The 7,333-nt window shown below is 37.7% G+C and overlaps 1 protein-coding gene across 12 annotated transcripts in view; it reads left to right on the top strand.

Moving 5' to 3' along the window:
* LOC129143943 (uncharacterized) overlaps positions 1 to 7,333 on the top strand; it is a 689,383-nt gene that overhangs the window by 54,765 nt on the left and 627,285 nt on the right. For 11 of the 12 annotated variants that reach the window (XR_010156873.1, XR_010156872.1, XR_010156871.1 and 8 more), the window contains exons 2-3: positions 4,497 to 4,608; positions 4,825 to 4,904. The exons of the other annotated variant lie outside the window; for it this stretch is intronic. The gene's annotated coding sequence lies outside the window, so the exon portion shown is untranslated. The remainder of the gene's footprint in view (positions 1 to 4,496; positions 4,609 to 4,824; positions 4,905 to 7,333) is intronic. 12 annotated transcript variants of the gene reach the window in all.

Genomic DNA, 7,333 nt, shown 5'->3' with positions numbered 1-7,333 from the left:
AATATTTATACAACTTTTTATTTTAAACTATTTATTTGGAGTTGAGACTTCAGTAGCACTCCCTGTCAGATTCATTGAGCAAGCTTAAATTCAGGATACTGAAAATGTAAATTGGGAAGAGGGATGTATGTTCTTGGGATTCTTTTCTCCCGTGCATGGACACCCAAACAACTCTCACTGTAGTAAAGGGAGGTTACACATGTGTTGATAACATTTGTATTACTGCTGGTAGGAAATTGAACATTGATGGGTGGTTTTAAAAGACTGCTTTTGCCTATTGTGTTTCCACATTTCTTTGCCAATATAGTTGGTCAAATTAGTTATGCAAAATGCATCTAAAAACTTCTAATCCAAAAGTGTCAATGTTGTTAAAGATTTCTTTTCATACACAAAGAAATATTACATTGCTCCATTATTTTAATGGAAGTCGTTAGTCAAATACGCTTTTGCCACAGAAAGAAAGGGGAAAAAATTCTTAATTTTGTATCTGACCTCTGCTTTGGGGCCTTACTTTAAGTTACATTTTTCTTAAATAAAGCTTTTCTGTTTTTTAAAGTGAATGACGGGATGTTAACTTTAAATGGACATTTAACCACATAAAATATAGTGGCAGATGGTTCATTTTTCTACTCAGGGTAGACACTTTATTCAGGTAATGATATTTAAACCTCATTTTCTATGAAATCTGCATGTTGTTCTTAAATCTGATACTATTTTGTGATTTAAAATGAGTGTTGGGTTAACTTTGTTTACAAGTGAAGTATTTATCAGACCTTTGATTCTCTTTTACTTTCTTCTTTTGGTAAACACCTATCCGTTTCTAAGACCCACTTATATGTTATCTCATCAAGGAAAATTTTCCCATCTTCCCAAAGGAGAACAGAACTCCACTGTAGTGGAATAAGTTTTTTGAGGTATGAACCAATGCTTCTGTCCTCCTAATATTCTTACAACCTCTAACCCGCCTCTGCATTCAGGAAACCAGAATACATTAGGGAGGAGACAGCAAAGGAAAACAAAAGACAATAAAGGAATCGATGTATTTGTTTTGTAACTCAAAGTTAAAGTCCAAATTTAGAAAATAGATTTGAAAGCATAACGGGTCAATTTCTGTTGTGCCTCTGAAGAAGAAAGTTGAGAAAGAAAGAAGAGGGCTTAGATGCTGGTGGGTGTCTGCAAAAAGGCCCAGACAATGCCTGGAATAATAAAGAAGCAGAGAACTTCCAGGGAGGAAGGGAACAGTCTCTAAGATGGAGCAGGACCTGGGGAAGTCTTGCTTCTCCACTGAAGAACATGGACCAAGACCAGGGCAGAAGGGATGGCAGCTTCCCCATAGAGCAGTGAGGACGGATGACGACATGAAGACTGGACTGCTCATTCTCACCTTCCCTTCACAGTCCCTGGCACTTTTTAAGCTCCTTGGAAATTAGAGGCAATCTAGGAGAAAGGGGGATAGAAGCAGACCTTATTTCTGTTACAATGTGAATGGGAGCTTCAAATTGAAGATAAAATGTTATGGGAAAAGTGAAATTATATATATATTTTGCACATCGTAGCTTGGTGGCTTTAGGTTTCTGTGCATCAAAGGAAGGAATTGTGTCTTCCTCATTGTCATACTCTGGTATTGGAGATTGTGCAACATATATAGTAGGTATGCAATAAACAGCTGTTAACAGAATGAATCAATACTTTGTAGAGTATTGCCAACCACTCCAGAGCTTTGATCTGGCTTCTCTGTTGGGTCAGGAAAAAAAGAAAAAAGGAGTCCTGCTTTATTTGTGCCTGTTGCATGCCAGCTTGGCCTGTTTACTCCTGTGGTTTCCCGCATTCCAAAGCAATGCAACGTTGCTTGAAGTTACACTTGAGCATTTTCTAGAGCATTTCTTCTGTCCATCCTACTTGCAGTGACTCCACTTCAGTTCCTTGTATGCCAGCTGCTGTGATAGCTTGCTGTCACTAAACATCTACATGTGTCCACCCCAGAGGAATTAAGTGGGACCACATTAATGCTAGGGAGCTGGCGGTCTTCCAAAACTGCACTCTGGGTCATTCTGTCTTGTGCTTTGGTAAAGTCTTTTCCCCCATCGCCTTCCAGTGGGGAGAGGGATAGGGTACAGCCTACAAAACAGAAACAGAATGCCCAGTGTGCGGGTGGAATACTTCCTCTTTCCTTCGTGAGTAGAGGAGACCGATTCAGAGGATGTTCCAATTATTCATTCCCTTCTAGTGTAATTTTTGCTCAATATTTTCTCTTTCTGTCACCTATAAACCAGAGGGGATATCCACTGGTATACTGCGTTGTGTGGAACGAGGGGGACTGTTCTGTTTCCTCCTTCAGCTCTTGTAAAGGCACTTGCCATTTCCCTGGTGCACCATTTAGACTTCAGTGTCCACATCTTGTAAGTCAAACTTGTGTCATCCAAAAGGTTCTCATACACATTCAAATGTTAATAAATGCCAATATCTTGTTCATGACCTTACACATAAATCTGAAATATGTAAGAAAGTGTAAACTACCCTCCTTTTTACCTCCACTCTTCTCTCATATATCAGTTCATATACTGCTTGTTGCAAGTAGCAGAAAACCCAATTCAAACTGACTTAACGGGCATGTAGGGGCCTCATAACTGGAAGGTGGTGTGGTGTAGGTGGCTCTATTGTGTCAAGAAAACATGGTTGTTTTCTGTCTCTCCACTCTGACATCCAGAGCCTCCTTCACAGTCGCAAGATGACTTCCAGCAGCTGGCACAAGGATTACCTGTTTCTTTTTGTTCATATCCTATAAACACATGGTAACTACTAAGGGACCTTCTTTCTCAGAGCCCTCTGGAAATATGTATATATATACTTATATATATATATTAATATATTATATATAATATATATTTGTGTGTGTATGTGTGTGTATATATATATATATATATATATCTACACAGATATATGTTTTTTTGAGACAGTCTTGCTGTGTTGCCCAGGCTGGACTGCAGTGGCACCATCTCGGCTCACTGCAACCTGCGTCTCCTGAGTTCAAAGGATTCTCTTGCCTCTGACTCCCTAGTGGCTGTGATTATAGGCACCTGCCACCACGCCTGGCATATTTTTGTATTTTTATTACAGACTCAGTTTCGTCATGTTCCTCAGGCTGGTCTCGAAGTCCTAGCCTCAAGCGATCCACCTGCCTTGGCCCCCTAAAAGTGCTAGGATTACAGGTGTGAACCACCATGCCTGGCCTGGAAATATATGCTTAAATCTTACCTGCCAATTTTGAAACACATGTTATACACATGCAATGGGTCACTCTTCTCCTTCTTTATCATTTATCACTTCTACTATATCTTTGGGTAGTAGATAAAAGGGAATGAGGACACTATAACGTATCAAAATGGGCCTGAATGAGACTGCAATGAAGAATATACCTCCAGTTTGCACTCCAGCCCAGGTGACAGTGTGAGACTCAATCTCTCTCTCTCTCTCTCTATATATATACTTCCAGTGACACGGACTTCAGCTGCTTGCAATTAATCACTCTCAATTAATCAATCAATTGATGCCGATTGGGCTGTGAAAATAGTCAAGTGAAGCTGTGTTCAAGCTCCGACCTTACTGTTTACCAGATGTGTAATCCTGGTTAATTCATCTACCCTTTCAGAAACCTAGTTTTCTTATTAAGATCAAACGAGATATTTGCAAAACCACACCAATAACTTCTGCATTCTCCAAAGGCCAGGCATTATTATTATTGCTTTTTCAAATGAAATCAGAAGATTGATCTTCATTAGGAGTTACTTTCAGAACTACATTTATAGATTTTACAGTGTATCAGTCATTAATTTTCTTAAATATCATGCTAAGAAAATTATTTGTGAAATATTTTTTATTTATAGATATTATAGTATTACTAATACATGAACCTTAAAAAATAATTAGAATTCTCAGCACATCCTAAGAAAAACTTTTTATTCCATAACTAATTTCTAATTTTTGAAACACGGATGTTAAGTGTAAAGTTAATTGTTTTACAGTTTTGAGTTAATGAACATGAAAAACAATACCTCCCTTTCCCTTTGAACTGCCTTAAAACTCAGAGTTGAATTCAGACCTTAGCTGGGAAAGTTCTATTTTAGATTCTCCTAATAGCTATCTGTTTGCTTTGTTTTATTCATCTTTATTCTCATTTACTTTCAACTGATTCATGCTATCTACGTATTTCAACATTCTGAGTAGCTTCATATTCTTTATGGAAATTACAAAAAGGAAAAAGAAAGATATGAAGGGAGGGAAAAAAGACAGGAGAAATGAAAGAGTAGAGAGGGTGTTGGAGAAGGAATGACAAACTCTGAGCCGAGCAGTGGCTTGCAAACAAGAAGGAATCGATTGGAGACAGATGGTTGGTGAGAAGGCACTTACAGGTGCCAAAGAGAGAAGAAATAAGATCTGGACTGAAGGTCATGACAGTGAAAAAGGAGATCAGGGGATAAGCTTAAGAACTTTTTCAGGTGAACAACAAAGAAGACTTGGAAACTCAGTGATCAGGGATTGGAAATGATGGTGATGGAAAGTGGAATATCATTGATGCTGAACATTCAAACCTCACTGATCTCAGAAAAGGTATGAAGATGGGGTGGAGCAGGGGACAGAGATAAAAGTGCCAGACATAGTGCTAGCCAATTTACAGAAAGCCCTTAACTTTACATGAATAGTCTTATTTAATTCCCCAAATAACCATTTGAGATATTAGTATTCCTCTTTGCAGATGAGTAAATTTTAAAAGAGCAGGGTTTTTGTTGTTGTTGTTTTTTGAACTGGTAATTCTGACTTATACAGACATGACAAACTCCAAAAGGAAACCCAAGCAGCTATTTGGCTCCCTTAATTAATGAAGTCGCCCAGTATGGATAATTCAGGTAAAAAACAATTACTCCTCTTTCCTCATCAGATATCATGTTGTGATCTTGCATGTGTATAAGAATATGTGTTTGGAGAAGGAATTATTTTTACTGCAGAAAGTTTCTTCTTTGTGTTGGTTATGTAACATTAACTTCGCTCATATAGCAACTTGGATGTGCCTGGAAAATAGCTCCATTATTTTGTCTATAACTATTCTGGTTCTCTTATAAATATAGAGTCCTATGCATTTTAAAATTCAGTCCAATCCAATAATTAAAACCATCCCTTTAGGTAATGCTGTCTCTTTTGGAAAACATGCCTAGTCTCCCAGATTTCTCAGCCTTCTGTCCACTTCCAGGCACCCCTTCAAGTTGGTGTCTGGGTGCTTTCACAGTCTAGGAGTGGTACGGAAGAGCTAGTATTTATTCTTTGGTGCAGAGACCTGTTGATCCTCTGGCTTTTGGGGTGCTGTCCTTCTCTATTGTCTTGCTGGCACTCATAGCTGATCTAGGCACCTTTTATGTTAAGTTGATCAACTCTCCCTCCCCTTGGCTTTGGTTGATGCTACAGAACATCTGTCTCTGCTTTATTCTCAAGTGGCTCCCTGGTGGAAAGCGCAAAATGAGCCTCTGCCATGGAAGCACCTTGCCTGCCAGTTCTCACCTCAGCTGCCTCGTCAGTTCCCCTGGGGCTTAGATGCAGGGTTTTGTAGAAATTCCTAGTTTCTATCCAGGCCACACTGAAACTCAGAGGAGTCTAGAAAGCCATTCCTCAAGTTTAAGAGATGAGTTCTCAGCAGGGGCAGCTCCAGAAGGTTGCATTCTAGAGTCAGGTATGGAATTTGGGACTGCTTTTCCCTTGAGCTTCCCAGCACACAACTACTAAGAAAAGAGAAAGCCAGAAAGGGAAACTGAAATGCAGTCTCAGATTGCTTTCCATCCTCTACCATTCTCAGCTCCCAGAAACAGAAGGGATGGGCTTAGTTCTCCTTTAACTTTATACTAAGCCCTTGTATATACAGCAGCAAGCCTCATGACCTAGAGAGTTCACAGGTGGATGGCATCCTCTCTTTATAATGAGAATTCTGATTGAGTCCTCTAACTTAGTTTTGAAATGTTAAGTAGGTACTGAAAGAATTTAGCAAATCCATTTACTCTCCCCAAAGCCTTGCTTTCAAGCTAAATTCTTATTCTTTCCTGACCTAAAGCAGTAAGTTTTCTGGCTTGGCCTTGAAGATTAGACCAAAAAGAAATGTGATTTAGGGAATGTCATGAAATACACTGGTTATTATTTGCAAAATACTGTTCCTGGTACAGTTACATAAACACAGTTAAAAGTCCAGAAATCTATGTAGCTGAATGTGCGGTTTGCACTTTCTAGCTTCTGGTAAAATTAACATGACAATCACTTTCTAATCAATTTTGTCTAGCAAGTAGAAAAGGTGGAGAGCTAGTTTTATTGTAAGCAAAAGGTTGATAAGAACTTAGTAGATTATATTTAGTATACAGCCTATAAAAAAGAGAAATAATTACAGCCATAGTGACAAAAACAGGCAAACACTTCTTTTATCAACAAATAACGAATTAACAAAAAAGGTGACTTTTACAGTGTAATGTTCCTGAGGAGTTTTTAAACTGCCAGTTTTAGAGATTGTTTTCTAAGTGTTTTGTCAGAAGAAAAAGCTTTAATAATTTTTATTTTTTGAATGCTACAGTGTAGAGTTTTGTTTTATGTGATAGCAAAATAAATTCACTTCTGTTTTACTTTATTTTTTCTCATTCTATTTCACCATCTGTAGTGGGCCTGGTCAGATAGAGGTGAAAATTAAGTTACAGTAACATGAAAAGTATACCTAGAAAATCATGTGAATTCTTTAATGAAGGTTCTGCATTTACTTTACTTGAAGAAATATTTCCTTCGTGGTACAGACTGAAAATCAGAAGTATTGAATTAAATATTTGTAAAAGAATAGTGAATTATCCACTGTTGCATTGCATTATATATCTTAGTCTTGGTATTCTATTCTAATTACAAGGTAAAATTTCTCCCAAATTCCAAGTTTACATTACAAATAAAACACATATAATGGCCACAACTCCTAAAATATTCTCCGAAATTATGGGCACATTTATTCATGTTAACATGAGGTTTGCATTTTAATGTAGAGGATGGCGCTGTGGATTGCTTTTGCGAATAATTTCATTTAAGGACAGTTTGACTGTGTAAGAACAGATAAAACCAAAGCCAATTATGACATGAACTCTTCTCTCCTGTATGCATGGAACAGCATAAATAGAGAAGCTTGTTCTTTACTGCACTTGTCAAATCTTAATGTTTAAAAGTCTTAAAATTCAAATATATATTTATATCAATAAAAATTATACATAATGGATGGAATGCTTGTAGCTGTACTCTTTATTTCCCCCTTCAATCATTATATGAGTAT

This window comes from Pan troglodytes, chromosome 4, assembly GCF_028858775.2.
Source record: "Pan troglodytes isolate AG18354 chromosome 4, NHGRI_mPanTro3-v2.0_pri, whole genome shotgun sequence".
NCBI lineage: Eukaryota > Metazoa > Chordata > Mammalia > Primates > Hominidae > Pan > Pan troglodytes.
The sequence above is the reverse complement of the archived record's forward strand: the minus strand, read 5'-3'. Positions and strand labels throughout refer to the sequence as shown.